The following is a 13,857-nucleotide window of genomic DNA, read 5'->3' on the forward strand; positions in this document are numbered from 1 at the left end:
ACTCTGTCAGAATGTGTTTTTTTTTGTGCCCCACATAGACTTTTGAAGATCTGTATAAATGCTACAATACAATATTAATTGAATTACAGCTTACAATGATTCAATCCAGGGCTCGTCCTAGGATATGTGAGGCCTCGGGCAGAATAGGAACTTGGGGGACCCCTATAATTTGCATAAGATTTAACCTCACAGGAAATGACATCATAGGAAGTAATATCAATTGACCATTATTTATAGGGCATTGATAACGCTGCTTTGCAAGAGGCTGGTTACCTAGTTTGGCTATCAGTAAAATGGATAAAATAGTATTAATAATCCTAATAAAATATGTGCATAGATATTAAATCTCTATTAAGTAGAAATACATTAAACAAATTAAACTCGCGTATTGTTCTACTGAATGGGTTGAATGAAAATGATATGCTAATCAGGCATTCTGCCACTTAGAGATATCCAAAGGAGAGGTGTAGACTTTACTAATGTGGAGAAAGGACAGTTTTAAGTGTTTTTCCAAATGATTGGAGTTACACCATAGGTCAAGAGGGCGATAGTACCAATCTCAAAGAAAGGAGAAGAATCTGCCTCAAATCAGGGCCATTTAAATTTTAGGATGGCACAGGAGTTTGGTTGGCACAGAGTTTGGGGTTCTGGAATGAACGTAAGGAGTGCTGTAGAAAGAGAGAACCTTCACAATGACAAATGGATAGCGCCATGCAGATAGAGGGTTTCGGACCAAAAACCCAGTAGACAGCAGAAAGACGAGAAAAAATGGCACAGCAATTAAGCCATCTCAGATGAGAAGCCTAGCAAAATTCTGAATGGTTTGAAGGGTACTGAACGCAAAAAGGCAGGAAGCCCAAAAAAGAGGGCATGTGCATGATCTAGTGAGAAGATTATTGACAGTACAACAGCCTCACGGCTGTCAGAGGGCAGAAAGGGATGATTTTCTGTTGCTTATGGACGTAATAAAGGCAAGAGGATGAAGCATGGTTAATATGTTCTGAAAAAAGAGAAGATGCTGGAAAATGAATCCAAGATTTTTTTGGTGACTCCGCTGATGTGGGCGATTGACCCACTTCCACCAGCACCAAAGAGAACACCATATGGTATAAGAACCTTTAAAAAGAGTATCCTTGATTTGTCACTATAGGGTTTTAATTAATTTTCCTTTATTCAGAAATCAACTGCTAGCAGGTATGTACAAACATATTCCTTGGCAGAGACCTGATTGCCACTGATAAAATTCATTTTGGGGTATATGCACAAGATATCAGCAAGATACCAACGGACTGTATGAGTGAGGCTAACTGGGTATGATAAAGATTAAACAGCGGAGACCCAATAAAATCTACAAGTCAGAGGCTTAGTATGTAACAGAAATAGGTGGCACATAGATTTTTTCCAGATAGGATAGAGGTAAGCCACACCAGGTGAATACCTTCAATTCTAGGTCATACTATTTATAAGCACTGGCTGGGAACCCGTGTCAAAAGTGGCACTAAGGTTTAGCAATATTAAGGCTTCTCTAACGCCATGATCAAGAGTCAGCCACAAATCATCTGACACAGCATAAAACGCTACTTCAAACTCCTAGAGTTGTGAGAAGCCAACTGGCACGATGTCAATTAGAACATTTCTTTTTATGAAAGAAATTTGGAAGTTGAAATCTTTTTTCTAGGATGTTCAAGAAAGATGCAACAACGTATGCCCGAAGATGCTGATAAAGTTTGAGCTAGCAGAGATTTTTAGAGCATTTTACCTCCCCTTCAGACTCTTACTTTTTGCTTCAGGTTTCTCTCGCTGGTTCTGCCTATCTAACTTCCCCTCTCCCATCCTGTGTCCCTCCGCCCAACCTCTTACCATCTTTGGGTGGTTCTGCTCTCTTCTATCCTCCTCTCACCATTACTACTTTTTCCTCTCTGTTTATATTCCCTTACTGGTTCTGTCTCTCTCATATCCACACATCTTATCCATTTGCTCCCCTTCAGATCTCATCTCTCCCCCAGCCTCATAACTTCTTTCCTTGCTTTACTTCATTTACAACCATCTCTCCCCTGCTATCCTCTCGGATCATCTTATCTTTCCTTGTTGATTCTGGCCCTCTTAATGCCACCTCCCCCTCAGTGCTCTACTCTTTTTCTCATCTTTCTCTCAGACTCTTACCTTACCTTGTGTATTCTGTTCCTCTTTTACCCATCTCTCCCATGCCCCCAGGATTATCCTGTTATCTACTGGTTTTGTCTCTTATAGCCACAGAAGAGCTACTGGAAGAATATAAGCTCCCCTCGATAGCGACACTAGCATCCTGTTGGACTTGGCCTTTTTGGCAAGTTTACCCTAAAACATTTGCATTCTCCTCGCCTTTTTCTGTGACCTGGTGTTGGTGATTTTAGGCCTCTCAGCACTTTAGCACTGTGGTCCAGTGTAAAGTGTGTGCGCTTCCTGTGTATGTGTGGTGAGATGGGCCTGCCCACCCATAGGAAGGCATAGGGGATAAGTGTGTCCATGGTAATTCCTTGTATGAGGGGAGTGCAGGATCGAGTTTAGTATGTATGAACTCATGAGGATAAATGCTATGCAATGGTGTGCACAGATTTATGGTGACTTGTGGAGTAATGCCACTTTTAAAAGTTGGCATTTCTGTACATCCATACCTAAATTAGCACACAAATTAGTAGTAAAAATGGGAGAGAAACCCCTAACCTTGTGTAGGTACATTGATGCAGCCTCCCAATATAAGCATAGCAGCTATGTTATAGACCACCTTTCTAGCTTAATTCAACCGTACTTTGATTTTAATTTGTGGCCTAAGGACAAGACCACGTTTCTGAGATTCAGGTTTTTTGATCTCTCTTTTAAGGCTTTTGATGGTTCATGGAAACTAAAAGGCTGCACTGACAGCTCATGTAGGATATTCAAGTTAATCAAAGAGTCCATTGAACATAATGTGCCTATGCCCAGTCCTACTAGACATGCCAAAAAAGATTTAAAGCCAAAGGTTAATGCTGAGGGCATAAGAACACTACCCAAAGTTGTATTATTGTGCTTTAAAGGTGATTCTTTAAAAGTGGTGGGTAACCTTGTAAAGTTCGCGAGGCAGACGGTTAAGCTCTGGAAGAAAAATACTTAACTTTGTGTTTATTAGTTTTTTTTTTTAAATGCATCGATTTTTAATTGTGCTTTTGAATCAGTATTTAGTGGTGTCTTTTATGTAACATAATTATGATTATATTTTTATGTAAACGTTAAACAATAAAGTATTCTCTCTCCTCAATGCTGTACACTCACTTCATCTCTCTGCCTGACTATTAGATTACCCATTGATTCTGCCCTTCTTAAATGCACATTTAATTAGTCCCTTTCTCTCCCCCTTTACTTTCACTCTCTGCTGGTTCTGCCTCTCTGACCATCTCTCATCCATGTTCTACCCTTCATCTTTCACTTCAGCCTTGTACCTTTTTTTGCTCATCAGTCCACTTTAAATTCACCTATCCCCTTTAAATCCACCTCTCCCTTTCACCTCTGGCTTCTTACATTGTCACTCTGTTTCTGAATCTCTACCATTCATTCCCCTCTTCCATGCTCTACACTTCACCTCACCCTTCCCCAACTCTGAATTTTCTCTCTGATTCTGCTCCTCTTCCATTCCCCTCTCTCCTCCCTGTTGCACTCTTCATCTCTCCCCAGCTTCTAATTGTTTCTCACTTGCTCTGACCCTGTAACAGCTACTTCTCCCCTGCGTCCCTACCTAGCTTCTTACCTGATCTTAGTGATCCTGCCCTCTTACATCCACCTCTCACCCTTCCCTCTGCCTGCCACTAAAGTTCTCCTGATGATTCTGCTTCTTTTATATCTGTTGCACCCATACATGCACTCTCTTGCACCTTTTACCCTTCTCCCCAGCCTCAACTTTTTTGTTGCTGGTTCTGCACTCTTTGGATCCACCTCTTCCCTCCATGTTCTTACTCTTCATGTTTCATCTCTCTCCCGCCTTACCCTCCTCTTGCTGGTTTTGACCCTATAACAATTACCTCTCCTCTCCATGTGCTGATCATTGCCACTTTTCTACAGAGTCTCCTATCTTGTTTTGCTTTTTCTCCTTTACATTCACCTCTACCCTTCCACCGTCCCACTCTCAACAGTCTTTTTACCAGTGGCGGCTGGTGCCTGAGGGCACTAGAGCACCGCTGCAAAGTATCAACAGGCGTACAAAGAAGCTACTTTCAAAGCTTTGCAAGGCAAAAGGTATAAATATTCAAACTAACAGCCAGTGTGCAAGTTTACTTTCATCAGTGCTACGCTCCTTCCGCACCCTTCACACATTCACAAGCCAAAGAGAAAAAGTGCATGCTCTCTGAAAAGCACACCTGCAAAATAGAGGAGCATGCTTTGGTGGTAATGCATTTGTAGCCATATCACCCCAAGTCCTATTAGAGGCCATGATAGAGTGGGGCTGTAGAAGGTCAGCCCCATATCAAAGCCAGTCTTCTGATAGGGCTGTCAGAAAACTCATGTGCAGAGACACAGACTCAAGTACTGAGTGTACCAGAAGGGAAGAGCTGGCACCTAGAAACCCATCTCAGTTCTCTTTCGGTAAGTTGGACTGTCCGCTGCCTTGTTTTCACCACTAGACAGGTTTTTGTTTCCACACTAAAGCCTTGGCATGCTGTACAGGTGGTCACACATTGTATCAGCTTTCTTAGCCTGCGATCACACTATGTGAAAAATCTTTGAGCCTGCAATCACCTATGATCATACAGTGTCACATTCCTGAGAAGACTTTCACAGCATGTTGTCTTTTTGAGTGTCCAATAACTTAGCTTTACTGCACCTGTAAATAAAGATGTATTCTCTAAGTAGCAACCATGATTGTACATTGAGTTTATTTTAAAAGCTAGAACAATGGATCAATGTGGTGTGTTGGGACTTTCTCCCATGTACCTTCTGTGCTGCATTATTTCCTATTTCCAAATTTGACTCCTTCCCTGCGGTGAAAATTTTGCCGCGGTGCAGGAACTGAATTAGGGGGCATAATCCCTTGTGTGCTCAGGACGGCCCGCCCATCCTATGTCACGCTGGGCCTGTGCGCAGGTTGGCCAGGGGCCATCCAAACTCTGCCCACTAATTATTTCTCCAGAGCAGGTGCTTAATTCACGCCGTGCTGGGGAATCAGTGGCAATTCGGACAGCCCCAGCACGTAAGTGGTTAAACATAAATTTATATATTGTGCAAAAACAGCGAGAGCCCTCAATGTAAATCCGACATATAATAATTTGATTGAACTATTTTAAAATGAAAATGTCTCCCCTTGAGTAGGAACACATTTCAAGGGTAGGAAGACTTCAAGTGCAAAGAAAAGTAAATGGAACAATAACTTTTTTATATAGCACTTAATATCACACATTTAACAGTACTAAGCTCTGTAAATATGTTTTATTGATTGCCAACTAAAACTTGTGACTTATTGACCGTTGCAATTTAAATTTAAATACGTTCAATTCCCTAAATAAACCTGCATTCTGAAGTAAGTTGAAATGTTAAATTTCTGGATGGTTCCCATGTCTAATGCAGACAATATACTTTGATGGAGATAACCTTTAGCATCCTCTTTGGTCCCAAGTATGGCAGAAATAGTTGCACAAAGAATTTTCACCCGATTTAGCAGTACTGTTTACATTAAGACCCACATGCAAATGCCACTTGCTCCTGTTTTGTCCTGTAGGAAGGAAGGAGACAATGCAGGTAGGGTACACATGGAGTTATAATGGTGTACCAGGATCTTAGCAAGTAGATTAACTACAGTATGCAATAAGGAGAGTTGGTTACTGGTGGAGAATGTTGCAGACAAGAAAGTGTACTGATTGAAAGGGTAAAATGGAGCACATGGAAAAGTAGGAATTACAGAAGGAAGAAGGGAAAATACAGGAGTGCAGTTCTTATATGAGAATGAGGAATGAGGCACTTGGAAGTGGTGCAGACTGGATAGAATAGATCACAGATGTGGCTTCTTGACCACATTTTATGTAAACTGAGCCACAAATACTATCTTCTGCCACTTTTCAAAGTATTCTTGGGGAGGTTGAAAACCCCAAACCACTGGAAAGGGTGAGGCTTGTATGGTACACCATAAATTATTGTATGTTTTCTTAAGTACCTCTGCGTTTTAAAGTTCACCAGTCTCCTCGCCTCTTAACATTTTGCATGGATTTATCCCCCTGACATCATTGTCTTTTGCATGCAATGCCCTTCACCCAATCTCTCTACCAGCTTGTCTGCATTAATTCTGCCCATTACATCTATCTCTCCTCTTCTCCAGTCTCCCTTCCCGTCAGCCCAGTGGGCTGAAAAAAATGGGTGGGTCTCTAAAAGGGGTGTGGACTATGTAATTAAGGGCATTTTGTAAACACAATCTAAATTTCTGTGATTCCCTTAGTGTTCCATCTGACTGGTACTTTTATTCCTTTCTGTGCTTCTGTGATTGAATCCAAAAAATAACACAACAACTGACATACACCTAAAAACAGCCAAGAGTATTGGTGTTGTCAACGGTTGTTAGCTGTTTAAGCTAAATGAGTAACAATAAAAATTATTTTACTTTCACCTTGTCACTGTTTGGATCAATGAGTAGCTCCTTCACATACATTTGCACAGAATCAGTACTGGTATACGGGACCATTGCTGGTTTTGCTCTGCAGAGGGGCCATGTATTGAATGATCATGTATTCTGAACACCTTTTTGACTCACAGACAGCTGCAGTGTGAAACTTGTACTGCCTGCAACCTCAATTCCATAGTGCTCAACTGTAGCCTGTTATAAACACCTGGAGGCGACTCAGTCCAAAGTGTTCATCATCCAAGACTAATATGCTGTGAAATGAAATACAGAAACACACATCCTGGAAACAGCTAGCAGTCTTAGGGAATTTCAGATAAGTAAAGCATGTGAAATATAAACAGGAACCAAATCACTTCCATGGATTACCCCAACATCAGGGCCACTGGAATTATGCGACGAGAGGGCTGAATGATGTGGCAGGCTGAGTAAAATATGTGGTGAGAAAAGGCAAATTATGCGGCATAACGCTGCACATTTTGAAATAGTTTTACTTCTTTTTTTTATAATTTTTGAACTTGGTAACACTGTCTGAGAATTGGTTGTACCCCATTGGTACCAATTTAACACCAACATTTAGCAATGGAAAAACAAAAAGTTCACTATTCCAGCTTTGAAAAGGGCCTTCAAACACGCAGCAACACGTGTCGCTGCCTTTTTAGTAACCTCTGAACCGTTTGAGCTAGAAACAAAAATGTTTTTTCGTTAAAATATGTAGATTATGCGGCAGATGATGGATTATGTGGCAAATGTATATTTATGAAAATCACCACCGCTGATAATCGCATAATTCCAGTGCTCCTGCCTAACATACAGTTTCAGACTGGGACAGAAAATAGGCCCCAGTACCAAAATAAAAGGGGTCCCCAATTAGTGAATTAGGCTGCTAGAAAAGTGTCCCATGTTTGCATACAAGGGCAGTTTTTAACTTGTACAGACATGCTGTATAAGTTTTTTGTAAAGTATGGAGGACTGCATTGATATGAATTTGCTGCAAGGCATGTTTTCTTTAATATCATGAAAATCAATAGTAAAAACCGGCTCACCTGACCAAAAAGCAGTTCAACAAATAGCCAAACAAACAGCCTACAAACTGACCTGACAGCAGGGCTTGAAGTGAGATGAAAAAACGTGGGGGTCTTTCAAAGGGGCATGGCCTATGTAATTAGGGGCGTGGCTTAAAAACATGGAAGCAGTGGGCCCTATTCACAGAATGAACTTAAGACTCAATCCTAAACTTACTACTGTTTTGGTATTCACAGATTGCACTTACTACTTTTGGTATTCACAGAATGAACTTATTTCTTTTGGCATTCACAGAATGTACTTACTACTTTTGGTATTCACAGAATGAACTTACTCATTTCGGTATTCACAGAAGTTAGGACTCCTAACTTAAGGACTCCTAAATGCCTTCTGTGAATACCGAAAGTCCTAAAATTACGATTTTTCTCAATTTAGTAGGAGTAAAGTTAGGACTCCTAACTTTAGGACTCCTAAATGCCTTCTGTGAATACCGAAAGTCTTAAAATTAGGATTTTTCTCAATTTAGTAGTAGTAGAGTTAGGACTCCTAACTTTAGGACTCCTAAACTGAGAAAAATCCTAATGTTAAGGCTTTCGGTATTCACAGAAGGCATTTAGGAGTCCTAAAGTTAGGAGTCCTAACTTTACTACTAAATTATGAAACATCCCAATTTTAGGTCTTTCGGTATTCACAGAAGGCATTTAGGAGTCCTAAAGTTTGGAGTCCTAACTTCTGTGAATACCGAAATGAGTAAGTTCATTTTGTGACTACCAAAAGTAGTAAGTGCAATCTGTGAATACCAAAACAGTAGTAAGTTTAGGATTGAGTCTTAAATTCATTCTGTGAATCGGGTCCAGTAAATCTGTGTTTAGCATAGCATGCTGCCCGAATAGTATTTTGCTGCTTTTGTCCATTCATCCAGATAAATAATACAACAAGTAACATTACACCTGCAACATGCCAGGACTATTGGCTTTGTCAGTGATCATTAGTTGCATAAGATGAATCGGCAACAACTCTGGCTTCAATGTACAGAATTCTGAAAATGCTTCAGTGCTGAAATGATTAGACTGTGAAAGAACCACAACGAGTCTCTTTCAAGTTACATTAAAGGCAGTGAAGGGTGCTACTGCTGCAGATTTGAGATTTTTTTCCCCACCCAGAGGGTGAGGGTAAAAATGGAGAGCCCGATAGGAACACCTCTCAGGACCTGGCGTACTTAAAGCCCTGCTTGACAGATTAGACCGTCAGGCACAACCTGACTGCCCTATAGGCAGTCTGATCCTTCTAACGTATTATACATTCATTTTGCAGCTCCTGGATCAATGTTTTTGCAGGCAAAGTTAAGGACATGAATATAGGGCCCAATAGAGTCTGTTTTCAATGTCCATTTTAATTTACTACCGGGTCTGAGACTTGAGTGACCCAACACACTTAAGACTTGCTCCATCCACTTTTACATGCTGATTCTGTTCCTCTGCCTGCACCTCTTGTCTCACTGCCGAACTCACACCTATCTGCTCCACCTCAATTTATTCTGGTTGCTTCCCCCTTTTATTCACCTCTCTTATCCAATTTCCTTCATCCTAGGTGAGCTGAGCTGTTTTCATTGTGATGTACCATCATTCTGTCTTTTGCTGTGTGCCCTGCAGGATATTCTGCTTTTTATTCATACAGGGGCAGGGCACACTTCACACTCAAGGACACTTTAATTACCTTCCTAATTGCTGCCATCAACATGCAGATGCAGCCATTAGGCCCACAGGGGGCTGGGGCAGCAGGGGAGATTGATTAAAGAAAAGAAAAAATATAAACTCTTAGGGGGACCCCTGGGCCTCGAAACTCCGGAGTCTTCAGAGGTGCGATGACCCATGATTGCGAACAGGCTTGGGGCCCTGGGCAGCTGCCCACGCTGCCCAGCGTCGGCCCTGATTCAATCATAGTGGCCTCAATGTCCCGCCCAATTTCCATCCCCCACAGTAATGACAAAAACACACTGAGCATGCCAGGCAAAAAGTAGGCCTGGGCGGTAAATTCCATTCCGCTTGTGGAATTTGGATAATTTCACATTCTGCGGAGAACGTGGAATTGCCAAACATTCTGCGATCCACAGCCTGCGGAATTTGTCGCTTATTCGAGCTTTTAAAATGCATGTTCGTGAGATTTTTCCCCCCGAGCACGCAAACAACATTCGCGAACAGGAAAAAAGCATTGCGAACGGGCGAAACAATCAATTCCACTTGTTTGCTCGCAGGTTTTTTTTTCATTTTGCTGAACTTTGCGTAGCGAGACTACGCAAATTCCGCCCACCCCTAGCAAGTAGTGCTAATATGTGTCTGGCAGAGTTGGACCATTCTCAGCAAACATATTCAATAGCTCCTTAGATTCAAACTTGGCTTTCTGGTATTTAGAGGAATAACTGTCTTGTCAAAGCATAAGCATTATGCGCACAATACAGATGAAAATCAGCCATACATCACTGTGGGTAATTCCTCATAGCAAGCTTTCACAGAGCAACCACAAGGAATTGTAATTATATTTTTAAACCACATTCACTTGCCGGGAATGTGTAGTATTTCACTGAGGCTGGCTCATGCAGCTCCTAAAAAACGTTGTATGACTTGGCAACAACAAGCAACCCAAATTGTTCTGATAAAGACTGAACAAAGACACTTAACAATAGTCCGTAAAACCTTAGACAGATGAAAGGGTTCCAAAACATACTAAACAGGAAGGAAATGCAAACGCAGTAAACTACTGAATTAGCAGTAAGGTTCAGCCAGAGAATGACAAAAAATAAAGCAATAAAACGAAACGCGCCCGAAAAGAAAAGAATGGGCAATGCTTAGCAAGAGTAAGTTGTGATACTCAAAATGGTGAGCTATTCTCCAGCACACTGTAGTGCAATAGCAGTGTTAGATTAACGTTCATACCAGCAAGGAATGTGGAATGATGACTTAATTGAGAAAAACGAAATCCAAATAGGAGCGTAAAGGCAAGCACATGTTAAATACACTTTTTTGAAATCTGAAGAGACTTTATCATATTATACATGTTTTTTTGTGCGAATTACATAACCCACTTTCAGGCATCAGCTCGTACCTGGGTTCTAAGGTTCGTGCCAGACTGTTAGCTCTGTTCACAGGGTTCACGGTTCAATCCCCGGCTCCGGGGGCAGCTCAGCTCACGAACCATGTGACTCGGGCGAATAGCTTACTTAATTTCCACGACGGCACCCAGCACCTTGAGACCCGTAAGGGTGAGTAGTAGTTTGCGCTTTACAAATACGCATTCACATTTTTATTTACCCTAGGCCGGTAAGCCACCTGATCAATGCAGCTCCTACAGGCCTATATCCCTATTAAATATGGAAGGTAAAATTCTGGCTCAAGTCCTGGTGGGCCACCTTGTGGGGTCGATCACGACATTGATACACCCCGACCAGTCGGGATTCATGCCGCACTGGGGCACCAGGCTAAACCTCAGATGCCTATATTTCTTGATGAATTTGACCAAATCCCACCCAGGGAGGAAGCGGCATTGCTGTCGTTGGACGCACGGATGGCGTTCAACAGCATTGAATGGCACTACTTTTTTGCAGTTCTGGACAGATTCGAATTTGGCCCTCGGTTCCAATCCTGGTTCAAGTTGTTGTACAAGAGTCTACTGGCTAGGGTTCAGGTGAATGGTTCGGTCTCCTGCTCTTTCGCCCTACACAGGGGGACAAGACAAGGATGCCCATTGTCTCCCATACAATTAGTGCTGGCGTTGGAACCGCTCGTAGCATGGGTAAGAGGGGACCCGGTGGTGTCCGGAATCACAGGGGGAAAACAGTGGGAAGAGCGAATATCCTTGTACGCGGACGATGTCCTGTTGTATCAACATGGCCTTAGTTTACTATTAGCAGGTTACTACAAATATTCCAACTATTCTGGGGCTACGCAGGGTACCAAATCTATTGGGATAAGTCGCTTCTTTTTATTCCTTTCAATGGGCTGGCACCTGCTCTCCCTGGAGGGATACAGCTCCAGTTTAACCCCTTCGATGCTGATGACGAGCTGAGCTCGTCATCAGCCACGGGTGACGTGTGCGGATGACGAGCTGAGCTCGTCATGTAACGCGGTTATTCGAAAACAGCCGCACAGCGCAAAAATAACCGCAGCAGCGATGCGGTTAAGGACAGTTTCAAATTCTTAGGTACAGCTAACAGCTGGATTTCTGAGAGGTTGTCAGAGGCAAGGCCCCTTTCTCCACCACTCTGCAAACACGCTTCCAGACGCACTACTGGTTGGGGGGAAGTAGTCCACTTCAGTTCTGAGGCCCTCAGGAGTAAAGTGGAATTCATTCCTCAACCGGAAGCGTACCAGGAGGCGCATTTGCAGAGGGGTGGAGAAAGGGGTCTTGCCTTCAAGTACTCTCAGCAATCCAGCTCTCTAGGATTTACTGGAGGTAACAAGAGGGCTTGTTGGCCCACAAAGGTCTCCAGCATTCAAGGGGATTTCATTGCCCAACCATCATTGCATCAGGGGCTGCGTTTGCAGAGTGGTGGTGAAGGGAGGGTGGCCTCTGGTGACTGCCCTTTATATATATTTTTTCTATGGGATGGTGACTGCGCAGCCCCCCTCTCCTGATGCCAATTTCAGCCCTTGGGGACCCATTCCCTGGGGCCAGGCCTTTATTTATGATATTTTTAAGAGAGAGAGGGGTGGTCATGCAGCCCTCCTACCCAGGCCTATTTTGGGCCCCGAGGACCCCATCTTGCGGGGCCAGGCCTTAATTTATTATTATTTTTTTTTAATTTGGAGGGGGCCTACACGGAGCAAAATTGCTCCAGGGACCCCATCCCCGGGGCATGGCCACCTTGTTGGTGACCGTGTGCGGGAGGTGGCATTGCGTTTGAACAGAGGTAGCTGCTGACATGGCTTGGCGGGAGATAGCAAACTGCAATGTCCAGAGGCTATGCACCCCAGGACATTGTCAGAGCGGGGGGTGGCAGTCCCTAGGGCCATCTACAGCTCCACTAGTGGGGGTCAGGTGGCCCCCCATACCATTAATTAAGCCCCAGGATGTGGCGGTCCCCGGGGGTGCATGAGGGGGTGCAGTCCCCCTTGCATTATTTCTAATATAGCTCCAGGAAGGTGGCAGTTCCCGGGCTGCGGGGGCCGCATGGCCCCCTGCATTTGTGTATCAGAAGATGGCTGCCAACATTTCCTGGTTTGAAGTGTTGGCAGCCAATCAGATCTCAGTCATTAGATCAGGAAGGGTTACCAGTCCACCGCGGCCACAGTTTACATCTGAGAAATCTTCAAACTTCTCAGCAACTATTGAACGGTTTTACACCATTTGACAAAAAGAGTGCTTTCTCGACCAAGAGCTACCTTTTTCCAAATTTGGTGTCATTCCATTCTGCAGTTTGGGCTGTAGCTGTGTCTAAAGTTCCCTATGGAAATTAACATGGAGAAAAAGCATTTGTGACCCCCCTTTTTCTCAACCCCTGGTTGATAGATCACCCTGAAACTTTCAAGACAGCAGTTGAAGTGACTTGCATATTAATTTTGAAAATCTCGCAAGGATTCATCAAATGATGCTATTGGCAAATGAAAAAACGCCATTCCTATGGAAACTACATACTACATACTAACTTTCCTAACATGCATACATACACAATTAAATATTGTACAAACACAGTCTCAATTGTTGCTGTCCTTGAAGCTAATGTTATTTATTTATTTTTTATTAGATTTTTTATTCAATATTTCAATAGTGAAGCATGTCTAGGTAAAATAGTTATGATATTTACATATTGTGATAGATTAATAAAACAGGGACCCATAAATATCTAATCAAATAACTTAGAGGTAAATAATGCAGCGACCTATAAACATACTAAGCATAAAGTTTTTTATATATATATATATATATATATATATATATATCTGTGTGTGTGTAATTAATACATTTCTGAAGCAGACCTAAAGAACATCTATATATTTTAAAACTATATTTGTTAGAAATGGGTGTCTCTAGTTGGCAGTGGCTTGCACCCTGTCCAAATAGGAACCCTTCCTTCTAGTTAGGATAGGGGATTACACGCCTAAAATAATCCATGCTCACCCTCTTGGTAGCTTGGAACGAGCAGTCAGGCTAATCTCAGAGGCAATGTATAAAATATTTGTACATAACACACAGTAACAGCGAAAACACTACAAATGGACACC

Source organism: Lissotriton vulgaris, chromosome 3_1 (assembly GCF_964263255.1).
Source record: "Lissotriton vulgaris chromosome 3_1, aLisVul1.2, whole genome shotgun sequence".
Classification (NCBI taxonomy): domain Eukaryota; kingdom Metazoa; phylum Chordata; class Amphibia; order Caudata; family Salamandridae; genus Lissotriton; species Lissotriton vulgaris.